The sequence below is a fragment of the Callorhinus ursinus genome, unplaced genomic scaffold (genome assembly GCF_003265705.2).
Source record: "Callorhinus ursinus isolate GAN/ISIS: 27379988/994484 unplaced genomic scaffold, GSC_fseal_2.0 scaffold44, whole genome shotgun sequence".
In the NCBI taxonomy this organism is placed as follows: Eukaryota; Metazoa; Chordata; class Mammalia; order Carnivora; family Otariidae; genus Callorhinus; species Callorhinus ursinus.
Genome location: NW_027397106.1, coordinates 7,983,515 through 8,001,991, shown reverse-complemented (window position 1 = coordinate 8,001,991; position 18,477 = coordinate 7,983,515). Strand labels below are relative to the sequence as shown.

The following is an 18,477-nucleotide window of genomic DNA, read 5'->3' as shown; positions in this document are numbered from 1 at the left end:
CCCCTGGTTCCAGGATCCTTTACAACTTCCAATAGGGAGACTCCCCCAATGCCGGGGACCCCTAGTGCCTGCCCTCCCCCTGTGTCTGTCCTCTTGAATCTGGACCCCCAAATGAGGGGATGGGGAAAAACCTAAAAACCAGGCATGAATGGGAAATCCTGGAGAAAAAGCCAATTACAGAACATTTTAAACCTGTGGCCCTGGGTGTGCTAGAGACTGCCCCCGCCATCTGGGGCCATGTTAAATGGATCCTGAGGTGGGGGCCTGGAGCTTCCTACACACCCCCAGAGAGAGGGGGGCATCTCTGTCCCCTGCTGGTGAAGACACTCTTACTGAGCACTGGGGAAGATGGGCTTTAAAAAAAAAGAAAGAAAGAAAATACTTCCTAATACCTCAGGTTCTGGGAGCCTCACCTTCCTGCCAGGCAGGGCCTCTCCTGGAGGGCAGGAAGCCAGGGCAGGGAGAGTTGAAGACCCTGTCTCCCAGGCAAAGGCAAATCTGGTGGCTCAGGGCTGATTCTTCTAGCCAGGGTGGTAGTGCTAGCAACCGGGCCATGTCTAACTGTTCTCAGTGCCTTCACACAGCAGCAGGGTTTACAACCTGTCTTTACTCGACAAAAGTTGCAGTGTGCTAACACGCACTCTTACTTGTTGGCCGCCTTAATGAAAGCTGCCCAGATGGGCTAGACTGGGTAATTTCCAGCAGTCTTGCCACAGGGGCTCTCTCCTGGACAGCTTCCTCAGAGTCTGAAGTCATATGACGGGGCTGGTGGGAAGGTGATTCAGTGGATGGTGTTGGCAGTTTGGGCTGAATCCTTTCCTCTCTACAGACTGGTAGGAAATAGGACACTGGACAAAAATTTTCTGAGGAGAGGAAAGGTTGACTCATAATAGATCTGGAATCTACTGTTTGAATCTCAACTTTTGTATCAATATATATGTGTGTCTATGTGTGTGTACAAATAACATACATATATGGTCATTTACATAAATGGACAAAAAGGCAAAAGCATAAAAAGAACAGAGGACATCCTGGCCACTAAAATTATGTCGGTATTAGGCAAATAACAGCACTAAGTTAATCACATAGAAAAAATGTTTTTTCCTTTGGCTTAAACAGGAAAGTTTTTTTCATAGTTCAGGAGGCTATAAATCCAAGAGCAAGGAGTCAGCAAGTTTTGTTTCTTCGGAGGCCTTGTGGATGGCTCTGCCTTCTCTCTGTGTCCTCACGTGGTCTTGCTGCTGTCTGTGTCCTAATATCCCCCCCCTTTTTTAAGAATACATTCTTTATTGTTATGAAATAACCTTTCTGAAATCTAACTCATTCTTGCAAATCAAAACTGCAGGATGGGTTAAGTTAACAAAGTGACACCTCTCACCAAAGCTGAGGCCACACTTAGAAATTCCTCTCTATTCAATTCATCATCTATTTATTGAGGTCCAATAATGAGGGATTTCAAAGTTTAAAAAGTCAAATTCGGGAATCTGAGGCAGCTTCATAGGAAAGTCACATTTGAACCAGTACTTGAGAAAGAAACTTTTTTTCTTATTCTACAACTAATACATACTCACCATAGAATCATTAGAACAGGCCTTGTATAAAAGATCCCACCGCCCCACACTGGGCCACTGTTAGACTCTGATGTATTTCCTCTCCTCTTTTCTCCACTATCCTTCCCCCCCCCCGCTCCCTCTCTCTCTTTTTTTTAACATTGGCACTTTAGACTGTTTTTAACCTACTTTTCTTCACGTAGCATTACATTATAAGCATTTTGGAGAACAGAAATGTTTTTAAAAAACATATTAGCTCCTTATTAATAAATAATGCAAGCTTTGTAGAAAAATTAGAAAATATATGTTTGCAAATGAAGGGGGACACAAGTAAACAGAAAAAAGTCACCTGTTATGTCAGCACACAGAGACGATCGCTATATATATATATATATGTGTGTGTGTGTGTGTGTATGTATACACTGGAGTATGACCTTCCAGGGCCTTTCTATGCACATAGATATAGTGCCTGGCACACAGTAGGCACTCAATAAATATCTGTAAAATGAAAAGAGTGAATACAAATAAAAAACAGGTATGCAGTTACAAAAATGAAAATCATACCATAGAGTTTTTAACACATATTTTTTTGCTTAACAAGATATGATCTCCTATCCTGAGTTACGTCGAGATAGTAAACGCGGGTCAACACAATCGCTGCAAATGCTTGCTTATCTGGTGGACTGTGCCATAAACTGACACCCAAACCTTTACTTCTGGACAGTCACCCTACTTGGCAGACAAGAAACTGATGGGTGGAGATGGGGCCTGAGCTGAGACTTCTCAGTGAAGGAGAACATGGTCAACGGCATGGGCAGGAAGTGCAGGTTTGAGTTCAAGAAGCAAAGAATGACACCTTCACTGAAATACAGAGGCCATTATCAGAGAATACAATTAATGAAAAGGCCTAACAGGGTCATTGTGTGAAGATCTTGATGTTAGCCCAACCATAATTACAATCTCTCAACATTTATAATGGGTTACAAATTAAAGTTTTATCGGCACAGAACATAACTTTGGTCCTTTACCACAATCTTGTGAGGTCTTCTTAAGCAAGCATTATCTTGGTATGCTGATTGGTACATTTTATTTACCAAGAGTACCAACATAAAGACTTAAGTTTCTACTCTTCATAGTGTTACACATCAAAGGAGAAGATACAGAGAAACTCATCTAGCCTTACATTGCTTACACCCTATTTAAGCAAGCAAGACCATCCCATATAAAGTGACAGTATACCATAAAATATCTGCATGATAGAGACCCAACTATATGGCAGAACAAAGAATAAATCCAGAAAGATTTCGGAGATATACATACATACAGATGTACAGGACGCAGGCAAGCAAGCAGGCAGGAGGGAAGGAAGGAAGGAAAAAAAAATGGGGCCTGGAGCAATCAGCTAAAGTTTTACAAAGTTAGGATTTGAACTGTGTCTAAAACCAGGTAGACTTAGACCAGGGGATTGGGAAGGCATCACTTGTATTGGGAACAGCACAGGCCAAATGTACACAGAACAGCCTTGCATGACCATTCAAATGAACCTAGCTAGAGCAGAGGGAGCAAGGTCCATGTTCTTGAGTAGTTTTACAGCTTTGGTTTTTACAGCTTTGATAAACGCTGATTAAAAGACTGTAGGGGGGCACGCCTGGGTGGCTCAGTCGGTTAAGCATCCAACTCTTGACCTCAGCTCAGGTCTTGATCTCCGGGTCATGAGTTCAAGCCCCGCATTGGGCTCCATGCTGGGCGTGGAACCTACTTAGAAAAACACATAAAAAAATAAAATAAAATACCATAGAGGGAAAGCCAAACCAAAGAATATATTGTAACTTAAACAATGTCAAAAATCACTTTTTGGGATAAATACAATTTCAATTGCTAATATACTTCAGAGTGGATTGGCCTGCTCAGTATTTGTTCCTACTTGTTAGTCCAGTTCTGTAGAAGATGGAAAGTTGAGAGCTACGTTTCCCATTTGCAGCTAGGGTTCTAGGTATGATTTAGATTCCACCAATTGGAGAGCAGGGGTAGGGGGGCAAGGCATCCATTTTGCTGGTACAGTTCTAGCCAGTGCAGCAGATAGCTCTGGTACTAACAATTGTGGCTATGGATTCCTGATCATCAGATTTGGCTCAAATGATGTGTTCCTGGAGCATGCAGCTGAGATAGTGCGAAACTGGCTTCCTGGTTCCCTGGCTTCAGGATGGAGGCACAAGTAGCAGTTCCCTTAGCAGACAAGTTTAAGTGGTGGTATTCCAGTAATTATTCCTAGAGGCCCAGCCTAGGGCCTGCCCTGCCATCTCTTCTGACAATTTTATAGACACTTAATTGCCTGTATTAAATCCCTTTCACTTAACATACATAGAAAGATCTCTGTTACATGCAACTAAACCCTACTGATATTCGTCATTTTATTTTCCCCCCTTTTATATTTATTATGGGAAATTTTAAACATATGTACAAGTAGACAGAATCAAATGAGCCCCCATGAACCAACTTCAACAATTATCAATTCAGGCCAGTCTTGTTGAAGTTTAACCCCCACCATCACAGAGAATTATTTTAAAGCAGATCCTAGATATCCTATCATCTATAAATATTTCAGCACTTATCTCTGAAAAAAACACTTTTATAAAACAAGACCACCAGATCACTATCAAACCTAAAAAAATAGCAGTAATGCCTTCCTATCAATAATATCCAGTCACACACACTTAATTTTAAAATTGTTATGAATCACTATTGGTTTTTTATTCTGTAAAACTAATAAGAGTAAACCTTTCCTAGCTCAACTGCTGAGAATCAATTATGGTAGCTACGCCAGTAGTTTTGAGAAAGTGTTAGGCCTAAGGCCAATGATGGTCCTCTTCTTCCTGACAACTCTTCCCATTACTGAGCCGGTTTACCCATTTGAGATCCTTGGGTCACCTGGCTCCTAGATGGTAATAATATGAACCTATGAGCTGCTTTTCTATATTCCAAAAGGCCTGTCTCAAACAGGCCAAATAGGTTGACTAAAATGTCAGGTATCCTTGGTTTGGGCTAGATTGCATTAACTTGGTGTGATGATCCTAAATTCTGACTGGCAATTTTATATTCCTTTGAGTAATAAAACCAGGAAATAAATTAATATATTAAAGTTGTAGTAAACACTCATTAAACAGTATACTTACAATCTGGATATTGCATCACATATAAATTACACTTCAACTAAAACAAAAGCTAGTGTATAGAATGCAACTGACTTCTGTGCATTGATTTTATATCCTGCGACTCTGCTTTTCGTGGAGTCTTTTGGGTTCTCTACATAGAGTGTCATGTCATCTGAGAAGAGTGAGAGTTTGACTTCTTTGCCAATTTGGATGCCTTTGATTTCTTTTTGTTGTCTGATTGCTGAGCTAGGACTTCCAGTACTGTGTTGAACAACAGTGGTGAGAGTGGACATCTCTGTTGTGTTCCTAACCTTAGGGGAAAAGCTCTCAGTTTTTCCCCATTGAGGATGATATTCTCTGTGGGTTTTTCACATACAGCTTTTATGATACTGAGGTAAGTTCCCTCTATCCCTACACTACAGAGAGTTTTGATCAAGAAAGGATGCTGTATTTTGTCAAATGCTTTTTCTGCATCTATTGAGAGGATCATATGGTTCTTGTCCTTTTTTTTATTAATGTGATGTATCATATTGATTGACTTGCGAATGTTGAACCACCCTTGCAGCCCAGGAATAAATCCCACTTGGTCGTGGTGAATAATCCTTTTAACATACCGTTGGATCCTATTAGCTAGTATCTTGGTGAGAATTTTGGCATCCATGTTCATCAGGGATATTGGCCTGTAATTCTCATTTTTGGTGGGGTCTTTGTCTGGTTTGGGGATCAAGATAATGCTGGCCTCATAGAATGAGTTTGGAAGTTTTCCTTCCATTTCTATTTTTTAAAACAGCTTCAGAAGAAGTATTCATTCTTCTTTAAATGTTTGGTAGAATTCCACTGGGAGGCCATCTGGCCCTGGACTCGCTTGTTGGGAGATTTTTGATTCCTGCTTCAATTTCTTTGCTGGTGATAGGTCTGTTCAGGTTTTCTATTTCGTCCTGTTTCAGTTTTGGTACTTTACATGTTTCTAGGAATGCATCCATTTCTTCCAGATTGCCTAATTGCTCATAATATTCCCTTATAATTGTATTTCTGCATGTTCGTTGTGAACTCTCCTCTTTCATTCATAATTTTATTTATTTGGGTCCCTTCTCTTTTTGATAAGTCTGGCGAGGGGGTTATTGATCTTATTAATTCTATCAAAGAACCAGCTCCTAGTTTCGTTGACCTGTTCTACTGTTTGTTTGTTTGTTTTAATTCCTATATTATTGATTTCCACTCTGATCCGTATTATTTCTCTTCTCCTGCTGTTCTTGTTCCCGCTCCTTTAGGTGTAAGGTTAGGTTGTGTATTTAAGACTTTTCTTGTTTCTTGAGAAAGGCCTGTATTGCTATATACTACCTGACAATCCAGCAATTGCACTACTAGCTATTTCTCCAAAGGATACAAACACAGTGATCCAAAGGGGCACCTGCACCCCAATGTTTTTAGTAGCAATGTCCACAATAGCCAAACTATGGAAAGAGCCGAGATGTCCACCAACAGATGAATGGATAAAGATGATGTGGTGTGTGTGTACACACACACACACACACACACACACACACACACACACACCCATGGAATATTACTCAACCATCAAAAAGAATGAAACCTTGCCATTTGCAACCACTGGATGGAACCGAGGGTATTAAGCTTAGTGAAATAAAGTCAGTCAGAGAAAGACAAATACCATATGATTTCACTGATATGTGGAATTTAAGAAATGAAACAGATGAACATAGGGGAAGGGAAGAAGAGATAAAATAAAATGAAAAGAGAGGGAGGCAAACCATAAGAGACTCTTAACTGTAAGAAACAAACTGAGGGCTGCTGGAGGGGAGGCGGTTGGGGGGATTGGGGCACCTGGGTGATGGGCATTTAGGAGGGCACTGTTGTAGGTGCTGCCCACGGACCCAAGTGTGGAATCCTGAGGTAATGAGCACTGGGTGTTGTATGCAACTGATGAATCACTAAATTCTACCTCTGAAACTAATAATACACTATATATTAACTAAATTGAATTTAAATAAAAACTTTTTTAAATTTTATCATGTTATGTTAGTCACCATACATTACATCATTAGTTTTTGATGTAGTGTTCCATGATTCACTGTTTGCATATAACACCCAGTGCTTCATGCAGTACGTGCCCTCCTTAATACCCATCACCAGGCTAACCCATCCCCCCACCCCCCTCCCCTCTAGAACCCTCAGTTTGTTTCTCAGAGTCCATAGTCCCTCATGGTTCATCTCCCCCTCCAATTTCCCCCCCTTCATTTTTCCCTTCCTACTATCTTCTTTTTCTTTTTTAACATATAATGTATTATTTGTTTCAGAGGTACAGGTCTGTGATACTTCAGTTTTTAAAAACCCAAAAGCTTAAAATTGATACTCAAAATCTTTGAAAAAGATCTTTGGGAGGTAGGGAATAATAAAAGTGGCCTTTAGTATTGAAAAGCCTAGGAGCCAGTAAGCAATCTCAAATCCAAGGTGTTTTCTCTCTTCTTCTTCAAGACTCATTGGCTTAACCAAATGCAAGGTGTTGTAGCTCTGCTAGCACTTTGTATCACCACTTCCTCTCCTCGCACTTCCCTGACTTCCGCCAACCACTCTCAGCTCCGTATCTGTAAAGTGACTTGGTCTATAACCTTGAAATACCAACCGCCCCCCACCCCCACCGGCCCTTTACTGCCAACAACCTGAACAACTTGCTCCCATCCTCATCGCTCCCCTGAAACCAGGCTCAATTGGCCAATTCTGGCTCCACCAGAATTGACCACCAGAGCCGTTGACCGCAGGCAAGTAGGTTAACTTCTCTTTGCCTCAGTTTCTGAATCTGTAAACTGGAGATGAAGAATACCCACCTCATACAGTCATTATCAGGATATCACGCTCGTGTCCGTGGGCAGCACCTAGAAAGGTGCCCGGCTGGCTCTCGTAGGCTCCCTCAACGACTGCTACCATTGCCTTGTCAAGGCGGTGGCGCTTTCTCAGTTCCCATTCTCTCCAGCTCCTCCCGCAGCCGGCAGGGAGCAAGGCTTCCTGACCCCCACCAGCTGGCTTCTTCCTAAGCACTGCCTCTAGGCCTCGTCTGCCAGCCCCCTTGCTTCTCCCGCCTGCAGCGTAGTGTAGGGGCCGCTCCTTCCAGCACACACTCCAGCTTCTTTCCTTTCTAAGGTTTCAGGCCTGGAGTGTCAGGTTTCATCCCACAAAGGCATCTTTCAGATTTTTTTCCCCAGTCTTTTTCACTTTATAAAACTAGCATTCCTCTGCATTATGAAATAGGATCTCCCTCACAGATACTACTTGATAATGATCAAGTCACTTAACAAGTCACATGTTTCTTCAGCTGTAAAATGAGAAGGCTGGAGGTGGAGAGGCTCTCTCGGGTTCCTTCCTGCTCAGAAAAATTTCCACAAATTCTTTTTAGACGCCAGCTGCCCGCTGGACTTCTCCACGCGGACGGTTGCCATTACCTCAAACTCCACATGCCTAGTTTCACACAGCACTGACCTCACGCATCAGTTTTGCTATTCCTGTTAAAGATAATGTTCCTTCTCCTCATCACTCAGACGTGGAGCCCGGGTATTGCTTTAATGCTGTTGAATATCTAATCAGTCACCAGGCCCCAGCAACATTCTTTCATATGTCCCCTCCCTGACCCTCATTCCTTTCTGCCCACAATCCTAACTCGCTTTCCCCCATGCTACCTGCCAACCCTACCTTCTCCCCCATACAGAGTCAGGCTGTTCCTGAAAATACATGTCTGGCACATTGCTCTTCTCTTCTTGCCAATCATAATTTCCCACCCAATGTCTACAGGATGAAGTCTAATCTCTGGAACCTTACAAGACAATCCCAGATTGCCCATAATTATCTCTTTAATTTGCTCTCCGATGACCTTCCTCCTGAACCTTCCATTCCCTCAATGGATCTAGTCACACAGTTTTCTGCTTTGTTCACACCATTCCTTTGGCCCTGAACATGCTCCCTTCCCCGTTCCTGTAAAGCCCATTCCTATGTAAGTACATTTCTCTCAGAGCCCAGCTTGTTTTTTCTTTCATGCTTTTTTTTTTTTTAAATTTCAAACCAACCCTCTCTGTGATATCTTTCTCCAATGACCAACCCATGATTGATTATTTACCTGTCATGAATTCTTTAAGCATTTCTGTATAGATTACTCATCGGCTTATACAAGGGCTCTTATATATGTTAATAGTCTTCTTGTGTACTTATCATCCTCCGTAATTAGAATTTCAACTCCTTGAAGACAGGGATCATAGACCTCATAGCTCCCTAGCACATGGTAGTAGCAAATACGTTAACAATAATAATGATGACTAAATTTAAAAAGCAAGCTATGATCATTTGTCTGCAGACAAGATACTAACAATCCTCACAAACACACTTTCTCAGGTAAACAAAATAGAAATGGGAAGATAAAGGAAGCAACATGAATAGCCTCATCTCCTTCATGAAGTGTGCCACTTACTTCCTTTTACATTTAATCTGGGCATGTGAGAATTATGTAAAAATACATTTAAAACTGTAAAGTCCTATATAAATGGAAAGTATTTATCATGAACATCACAGTTACTATGCTTGGAATGTTTAGGAATTCTTGGCATGATTCCTAAAGGTCCAGAGAAAGTGGAATTAATTAAAGCAGTGGTTGTCTACTGGGGACAATTCTGGCAATGTCTGGAGACATTTCTGACTGTCACAAATGAGGGGATGCTGCAGACTTCTAGTGGAGAGAGGTCGGGGCATGCTGTGAAATGTTATACAATGTACAGGATGGCAGTCCACAACCGTCCACAACAGTTATCTGCCTGCAAATGTCAGCAGTGCCAAGGGAGAGAAGCCCCAGGTTAAAGGAAGCTCATCAGGGGATAAGTAGCAAATATTTCTGCATGGGGCAGGGAGATGAGCCGCTCACTTCCTGGGACAGGTGGACCCTGCATCCTAACTTGTTCACAGTATCCCGACACCTGCACCCATTGCTCCAGAATTCCCCTTCTCTTCTGATTCCTACGTGATCTTTCAAATGTCTGTTATCAGTATGCCCAGCCTATGATGTCTAGGAATTAACCTATCCATATTCAGATGTTTTAAAACGACTCTGATTTCTCTAAGACAGAAAATACTGATAAACTCCAGAAGTTAACAAAGTCAATCTGTAACTTTGGATATGGGACAAACTGTATATTACATGAAAAAAAAAAAAATCCCCTTGATGCTTAAATAAATGAGAACAGTGAGTGTATTTGAGCAGTGTGGGTACCACAAAACTAAAAATCTTCCTCATCAACTGAAAATTCGTAGATTTAAATAACTACTGAAAACACAGAGTTGAAAACAGCCTGGAACAGTTTGAGAAAATTCTTTCTTTGCACATACATGTTTTTGCTCTAATGATGTTTTTGATCAAGAACTGCTGTTGAACTAAAAACACTGGATGGGATTTTCTTTATTTTTAAGGCTTAGCTAAGCTATGACAGCTAGCTCCCAACAAAATACTCAAGAAAGAACAGAAATGGCAATTTTAAAGCATCACAAAGTGGTGCACGTAAAGAGGATCATTTATAAAAAAAAAAATTACCTTTGCACGGAAATAGAAAACATCATAAAACACACTATACCCCAATATCAAATGATGTAATAACCCTTGGACAAGTTTTTCTTCCCTTTAGACCTGTTTTCTCACCTTAAAATAGGAAATTCTGATTAACCGATGTTCTCTCAAAGATCTCCAGTTTTAAAACCCTCTGAATTTATGATTCTATCCAGTGTTTCTTAATGGATCGTTTTCAGAGATAAGAAATGGGCTTGTGGACAAATCTTCTGAATAGGTGACCTAGGCTGGAAGTCCTCAGTTCTAGACACAGACAGAGGAATCACCTCGGGAGTTTAAAAAAAAAAAAATAACCTAACACACAGTAGTTTCTGATTTAATTGGTCTAGGGTGGGATCAAGCTTGGATAGTTTAAATGTTCTACAGGGGATTCGAATGTGCAAGTCCTAAGGTCTACAGATAGGATGTAGACTAAGGGTTGCAAATGCAACTAGGGCCCAGGTACATGTGACAAATGAGCAAGGCAGACTGGGCGTAAGAAACTGGAGAACACATATCCCACCTATGTCAGTAGGAATAAGCCAGATCTTTTGATTTTTTTTTTTCCCCAAGAAATGCCAGAAATCAGGGCACCTGTGGCTCAGTCGGTTAAGCCTCTGCCTTCGGCTCAGGTCATGATCCCGGAGCCCCACTTCAGGCTCCTTGCTCAGCGGGGAGCCTGCTTTTCCCTCTCCTCCCTGCTTGTGCTCGCTCTCTCTCACTACCTCTGTTGCTTTCACTCTCTCAAATAAATAAAATCTTAAAAAAAAAAAAGAAATGCCAGAAATCCAGACTTTAAGTGAGAATCTGATGTTTAAATATTGACAACTAATTCCAAACAATTTTAAAAGAAAGTGTAGGTCATAACAAAATGTACCCACGGGCTTTATTTGGCTTTCTAGCCACCAGTGTGCAACCTCAACTAAACGAGCTCCATAAATCAAGGATGGCTTTTTCTCTGTACTCTGTCCTGTCTCTCCTACTCAGAGCTTCTTCCTCCCATGCCTGGGTCAGAGCCTATCCCTTCCCTTCTTTCCATTGTCTCTTTCTTTTCCAGTCTTCTTTATCACTCCTAAAAGATGGAAACTGAGATCCACACATTAAATCTTCATGGGGCCCCAGCTGTATCACTGGACAGGATTGTATGCCTGGGAAAATCCAGGTTGTGAATTGTAACCTAAGGCTGTGGCTCCATGATGTCAATGACTGGTTGTTGGTTTAGTCAAATCAGGGGAAAAGTCAGTCAAGCTCACAATTCTGAATAACTTAGACTTTATCAAACAACATATGGAGGTTTTCATTTAAATTCTGACTTTATTTTGTTTGCTTTAAAATCTAAGCCACTGTAATTAGAATCATCCTGGGTGTTTTTAAAAATATTCCCAAGTCTGGGCTCCACCCCAGGCCAACTACATCTGAAGGTCTGGAAATGGAGTCTGGGCATTGGTAGCTTTTAAAAGACCCCAAGTTGGGGGTGGCTGGGTGACTCAGTGGGTTGAGTGTCCAGCTCATGTTTTCGGCTCAGGTCGTGATCTCAAGAATCATGGAATCTGGGCTTAGTGGGGAGCCTGCTTGGATTCTCTCCCTCTGCCCCTCCCCCCAATTGCTCCTGCATGCTCTCATTCTCTTTCTCTCTCTAATAAATAAATAAATCTTTAAAAAAGTAAATAAAAAAATAAAAAAGACCCCAAGTGGGTCTAATGTGAAGGCAGAGTTGAGAATCACTAATCTAAACTCGTCCCCTAAACCTGTGGATTAGCAGCACATTTAACTCCAGATGATTATCATCCTGAGTACTTCTTTTAACTTTTTCAAGGATTTCCTCAGCTCTGTTCCCATTTATCTTCAAAACTCTGTGAGTTAGGCAGCTTGGACACTATTTATTAGCATTGGACAAATGAGAAAATGAGGCATAAAAATGTTAACTGATTTGCACAAGTGCACTCAGCTAATTATTGGCAAAGATACATTGTAACTCTACCTGAGGCAGAATTCCTTGATTTTAAGCCTGGTTTTTGCAAAGTTTCCCCAAAACACAGGGCCTTCCTGATCACTGAATTCCTTTACTGTTATTAAGTAACCCTAACACATAGGTGGGTACTAGAAAACCAATGACTATGTGATCAAATTTCAGAAGTAAGTGTGACTTTTTTTTTTTTAAGATTTTATTTATTTATTTGACAAAGAGAGACAAAGCAAGAGAAGGAACACAAGCAGGGGGAGTGGGAGAGGGAGAAGCAGGCTTCCCGCTGAGCAGGGAGCCCGATGCGGGGCTCGATCCCAGGACCTTGGGATCATGACCTGAGCTGAAGGCAGTCAGTGTAACTGTTTTTAAAAGAGGCGGTTTAGGGTCAGTGGTCCAAGGTGTCTTTTTCTGAGGTCTATGATGCGATTTTGAAAGTGCTTACTTCTACACACATCCTTCCCCCCACCCCCACATCACCTTTCATACTTTCCATTAAGATACTATTTTCAGAAAAGTATTTTAAATGATTAAATACTTCAGAATATTGGAGGTAAGGGGAACTTTACTGATCAACTTTCCCACCACCTCTGATAGATGAGAAACCTGAAGTCCCTTTTAATTCAATATATATGGAGTGCTACCATGGTGCCAAGCGCTTCACACCATTATCTTAATTAAATCTTCAGGATAACTCAGTAAGATAGGTACCACTACCACCACCATCACCACTATCTTCATTCCCATTTAACAAATGAAAAAACAAAGCCCCAAGTCAGGGTCCACACTCAGCAGGGAGTCTGCTTGAGGATTCTCTCATCCTCCCCCCTCCCCCTCTACCCTTCCCCTCTCCCAGCTCTCTCTCTCAAATAAATAAATAAAATCTTTAAAAACAAAAACACTAAGGTTTAGAGATGCTGAAAATTTTCCCAGTGTCCCTGGGCTGGTAAGTTGGAACCCAGCCTGTGCCTCATCTCCTGCCTTCCATCACCCGGAGTGACAAAAGTACAAAAAGTAAAAGATAAATCCTTATGAAAATGCTAAGAGATGATCAGTGAACACTGATTTGAAAAGGGAGAAAAGAGGCATTTGGGCTAGGCCTTCACAAATACACAGGATGACGGTAGGCATTCTAGTCCTAGAATCAACACCCATACTGAAGCAGAAAAGCCACAGGGAGAGCACAGGGTGAACTGTGAGAAAGATGGAAAGAGAAGAGATGTCAGACCGTGGAGGGTCCTGAGTACCCAGCTAAGGAATTGAGACTTTAATTTTAGGCCAGGGGAACCCCCTGAAGGTTTTTAGAAGCAAAGTCACTAGAAAAATGCAAACTGAGTTTTAGAAATACAGATCCCATGGAAGCGTGGAGATTGAATTAGGGGAGCAGGGCTTGGTACCTGAGGAGAGCAACTAGAAAGCTGTTCTACCTCATGAATTCTCTCCTTCACTCTCCACCACGTATTGTGCTTGCGTGAAGCACTGGTTTCTTCAGGGCACCTCCACATCTGTTTCATGATCCTTGTATCCCAGCACACGACTTGCATTGCCATGTCTAGGACAGATGACAGGGACCTGAACTTAAGCAGTGGGAATGGAGATGAGAAGACAGGTTTGAGAAGCATTTGCAAGGGCCTGGTAACTGCTCAGAAGTGGGGAGAGGGTAAGAGGGAAAGAGAAGCAGAGTAAAGAAACCTCTCACATCTTCGCTTGGGAAAAAGAGGAATAACGGGATCTAGAAAGGATCTAGAAAGAATGAGATGACTAAAGTCTCAATCTGAGAAACATTTATTAAGCAGCTACTCTGTGCTCGGCATTAGGGGAATAATAATGAGTAAGACTGGTTTTTGCCCTCAAGTATCACCCAGAGGGAGGAAAAATACAAGACTAGAATAGACAGATGCCTGGCCTCCTAGTCTCTGGACAAACGTCACCCTCCCACACAGGCCCTGCTAGATGGTCATCTATTTCTAGTGCCCTCCCCCATCACATGATCCTGTTTTATTTCTCCCTTACCCTAACAAATACCTGAAATTCATTATATGTGCATTTATTGTCTCTTTCCCCCAGGAGAAGGGAAACGCCACAGAAGCACGAACTTTATCTAGTTCCATATAAGTCCTCAGTAGGAAATATTTATTGAATATTTGGGGGGGAGGAGGGGAGTGAATACACCCCATCAAGGTTTTAAGACCTCAAACCAAACTAGGCAAGTTTCCTAAATACCTAAGGTGACATGCTGAGAACTGAAGTGACTCAGAAGAGTAAAGCCATTTTGAGGCTGGGGCCGAAGCAAAATCCAGGATCAGTGCCTCATCTTGACAGTTTCGCATAGATTTCAGGAGTACCCACCCACCGTGAGATGTTTCAACAATGAGGCCAGCCAGCCACCTAGCTCAGGTTTTATTTCCGTTGTCCTGACGTCAGAAAAAGCACGAGTTGCTGCACAGTTTCTTCTATCAAGGTGACAAATTACAGCCTTGCTGTTCTCCGCAGTCTGCAAACCACAACCTTATTCTCTCCTCCCCCTTATATTAAAAAAATTAACTCTACTGCAGAGATGTCAAACCCCCTTCGCATACAAATAAATACCGTTTCTTGGCGCTGGGGTCTTTTTCACTCTTCACTACATACATCACCATGGATTCGTCTGAGAAAAAGTACGTGATCCTGGCGGCAGTAAGGTTTCCACGAAACAGTGCTATAAAAACTGGGTCCGCGCCGCAGAGCGAGACACAAAGGGCTCTTAACTGTAGCACCACCTTACCAAGCCCGAGACAGCCTGTGAAAGGCATCCCGAAATGCGGTGAGGCTGTGACCGCGAAATTTCTTTTGCCGCCATATGCTCTTGTATATCCTCCGATTACAGTTCACCCTAAAACCAGGAGCGGGCGACTCCGCAGGGAAGCAGCGCCCAGGCAGCCCGGTAACCTGTGGGGTCCCAGTGGGTGCTGAGGAGCCAGACGCTCAGGGAGGTGGATTATGGGGGTGGGGGGCGCCCCAGGGCGCGCACTGGGGCGAAGGAGCGCTTTCCTCCCGGCACCGACGCGGCGAGTTCAAAGGCCTTTTGTGGCCACGTTTAGGGACGCGAGCGAGGCGTCGGGGACCGCAGGAGGGAAGGGGAGAGGAGGCGAGGGCAGTCCGCGCCCGGGCCCCGCGCGAGCGGTGGCCTTTTGTTCGCCAGTTCCCGCGGAATCCAGCTCTCAGAACAGCACTTCTCTTTCTCCCCTTCTTCATGTTGGAAAGCACCTCTTCAGGGCGGGAAAGGACAGTGAATCCCCGCCAGCTTCCTTTAGTAATCCCCCCGCATCCTCCTACTCTAGGCTACTGAGAGAGGGGGCAGAGCTCGAGGAAGGGTCTGCAAACGTGCTCCTGTTTACTCACGCTCCGCGGCTCGGTTCCCCCGCGGCGCCCAGTGCCCCCAGCCCCAGCCGACCCCACGCACACGCCCAGGGGCATCACATGCTCTCCTCTGGGCCCTGCGGACGCAGGAAATTGCTCCCAAATGTCCAGGATTCGAACCCTCCTCGGGTATGCAGTAGCGCCCTCTCGGCCGCTGCACTCTCCCTCCAGACCCGCGTGGTCCCCGACCCTAAGTATCATTTAACCAGATCGCGTGCCACACTCTGCCGCTATGAAAACAGACCCAAAAAGTAAGCCACAGCCCACGCAAAGGTGAAATCTGGGGCCCCTGAGCCCCCTTACGCTACCGCGTGTGTTCGGAAGAACAGAGGCGCTGGACTTTTCCCGTAATACAAGCAAAATCCGAACGCCGCGGGTAGAACCGCGCACTCCTTCCTTCCACGCCCGCTTGGGTGACTTGTACGTTACCGCCTCCACTCGCATCCAAAACATCCCTTTCCTCCCAGCCACCGCTCCCTGGGCTCCCCCTGGAAAAGCAGAATCGCCTTACCTTGGGCAATAAAGGGAAAAGTGGCAAAAGGAGGCCAGGTGTCCGCCCTTCCGGGGTCCCCCCCCGGCCGTGTGATGTCCTTTGTGTCACGGTCTGGCTGCCTCCGCGGGGAAAAGGTGGCCTCCGTCAGCGAGGGCTGGGCGGGGAGGGTTCGCGCGCGGTGGCGGATTTCCGAGGAAGGTGAAGGGCGGAGGTTCCCAGCGACCTTCAGGCAGAGCGGCGTGGCCACCCGAGCCCGCGCTCTCTGGCTCTCCTCCTCCTTTCCGGGCCGATTGCATCAGAATCTACCCCCACCGCCAACCCCCACCCACACTCTGCTCGCTAGCCTCGCACTTACATCCACATGCTCTGGCACGGAGGGTCTCGAACCGCAGTCATTCTCCTACTGGGGGGCGCGTCGCCTTTGCGCTTCCATGGCTCGTGATGGTTTAAAGGGGAAAGTCAGGCCACTCCTCCGCGTCCCGCGTCCCGCGCGCCGTCGCCTCCCCTCCCGCGCGCCCGCTCTTTAACCAAAGCTGCTTGTCACTGAGCGGTGCCCGTCACATGGTGTCTCTGCTGACAGCCGCGTTTCGCGAATTCCCTCTTGCGGCTCTCAGAGGATGCAGCGACCGCGGCTGGCGGAGATTGAGCATCAGGGAAGGGGCGAGGGAGTGGTTGAGGGGCGTGCGTGTGCTGGGCGCACTGTCGGTGGCACGGGGAGAGGAGGCGGCGCGCAGCCTGGACAACTGCCCCACGCCCTCCTGGGAACCCGACAGCGGGCCCAGAACCCGGCTGCGGCGGCGGCTGGAGACCGGGAGCCCTTGGGGTTGGAAGTGGGAGCGACTAAGAGGGCGCCGGCGGAGGAGAGGAGGGCTGTGCGATGGGGCCGCATTTCGGGGTACGCCAGAGCGCAGATGGGCCGAGGGAGCCAGGGAAGTTGCATTGTGGGAAGGGCGCAGCGTGAGGATGGCCGCGGGAGTGGCTGGTTCGCGCAGCTCAGCGAACCGCTGGCAGTGTCTGGAGCTGCGGGCAGCGCTGGGGCGGTGTGTTGGCTCCGAGGACCGCACCGAGAAGGCCCGGGTTGGTGGGGGAAGGGAAGGGGCTTGAGCAGTGGCTGGGGGAGCGGGGCGCCGGGGCACCTTTGGAAACCCTTTGTCCCTACCCCGCAGTGGGAGGCGCCTCCCCTCTTCCGGATCCAGCACACCCGCAGACCTCGCCAGCCTTCCCCGAGATCGGTCCGGTGGCGCTCTGTTTGGGGGACTGGGTGTGACGCGACCCGATAGAGTTGCCGAGCTCGGAGCGCGCACCTGCCTGGGCGCGAAGGGGCGCTCCAAATCCGGGGGCAGCGGGGAGCGAGGGAACAGGATGCAGGGGACTGGACAACTGGACCCGTTTCCCTATCTTTTGCTTACTGTTTGTTTCAGGCATAGACCCTTTTAACTGGGCACTTCCTTGCAGGGGAGTTGTGTTTCCTTAAAATGGCGTCAGGAAATCCCACCTGCGCCTCAGCCAATTGGGCTGTCATTACTGAGCGAATCTGCGGGGTGGAAACTCGAGCTCTTTATTGACAGGAATCGTTCCGTCTCCGTGTTGCATCAAAACAGGAAAGGAAAGGTGAATCATAACTCAAAAATTAATCTACCTGGAGCGTTTCAAGCGGGCAGACCGAATGGAGTAGCCATCGCTTTTTTTTTTTTTTTAACCACGCTGGAAAAGTTAAAGGGCAACCAAATTTCAAACGCCTGATAACTAAAATCCTTTTCCCCTTCAAATGGCAGCAAGTGGTTTTCATTGGTTCAGCAATAGCGTCCTGAGAACCCTATTCAGAAGGCATGTTTCTTGAATAAATCTGAGAAATCAAAAATTCAGTGCAAACAGAAGGGGGCAAAATGATGGTAGCTTACCTCGGACAGACCTGCGTTCGAATTCTACCTCTGACACTGTTGCCTTACCTGCTTCACTTTTGTCCCAGTCTTGTTTTCCCAACTCGTAAAACAGAGGGTTAATTGTACCCACATCATGGCAATATTCGACAGGTCCTCAAAAAGTTGGTTCTTTCCCCCTTTCTTTCCTACCGGAAGCTAATTCAGTATGGAGTTAATTTTGAGGAATTTTAGGTAGTATGCACCTTGCCTGACACAATAATTCTGATAAATAAGGAAAGCAATCCGAGGGGCGCCTGGGTGGCTCAGTCGGTGAAGCATCTGCCTTCGGCTCAGGTCATGATCCTGGGGTCCTGGGATCAAGTCCGATGTGGGGCTCCCTGCTCAGCGGGGAGAGGCCTGCATTTCCCTCTGCCTGCCGTTCCCCCTGCCGGTGCTCGCTCT

The 18,477-nt window shown here is 45.3% G+C and overlaps 1 protein-coding gene across 4 annotated transcripts in view; it reads right to left on the bottom strand.

The window, feature by feature from the left end:
* Nucleotides 1-16,653, bottom strand: part of SLC38A1 (solute carrier family 38 member 1) — a 67,853-nt gene extending 51,200 nt beyond the window's left edge. Inside the window, exons 1-2 of one of the 4 annotated variants that reach the window (XM_073882089.1) lie at nucleotides 16,509-16,653; nucleotides 1,900-2,048 (exon numbers count right to left, since the gene is read on the bottom strand). The gene's annotated coding sequence lies outside the window, so the exon portion shown is untranslated. The other 3 variants (XM_025882690.2, XM_025882691.2, XM_025882689.2) reach the window with 3 other exon arrangements.
* Between the last annotated feature and the right edge of the window lie 1,824 nt (nucleotides 16,654-18,477).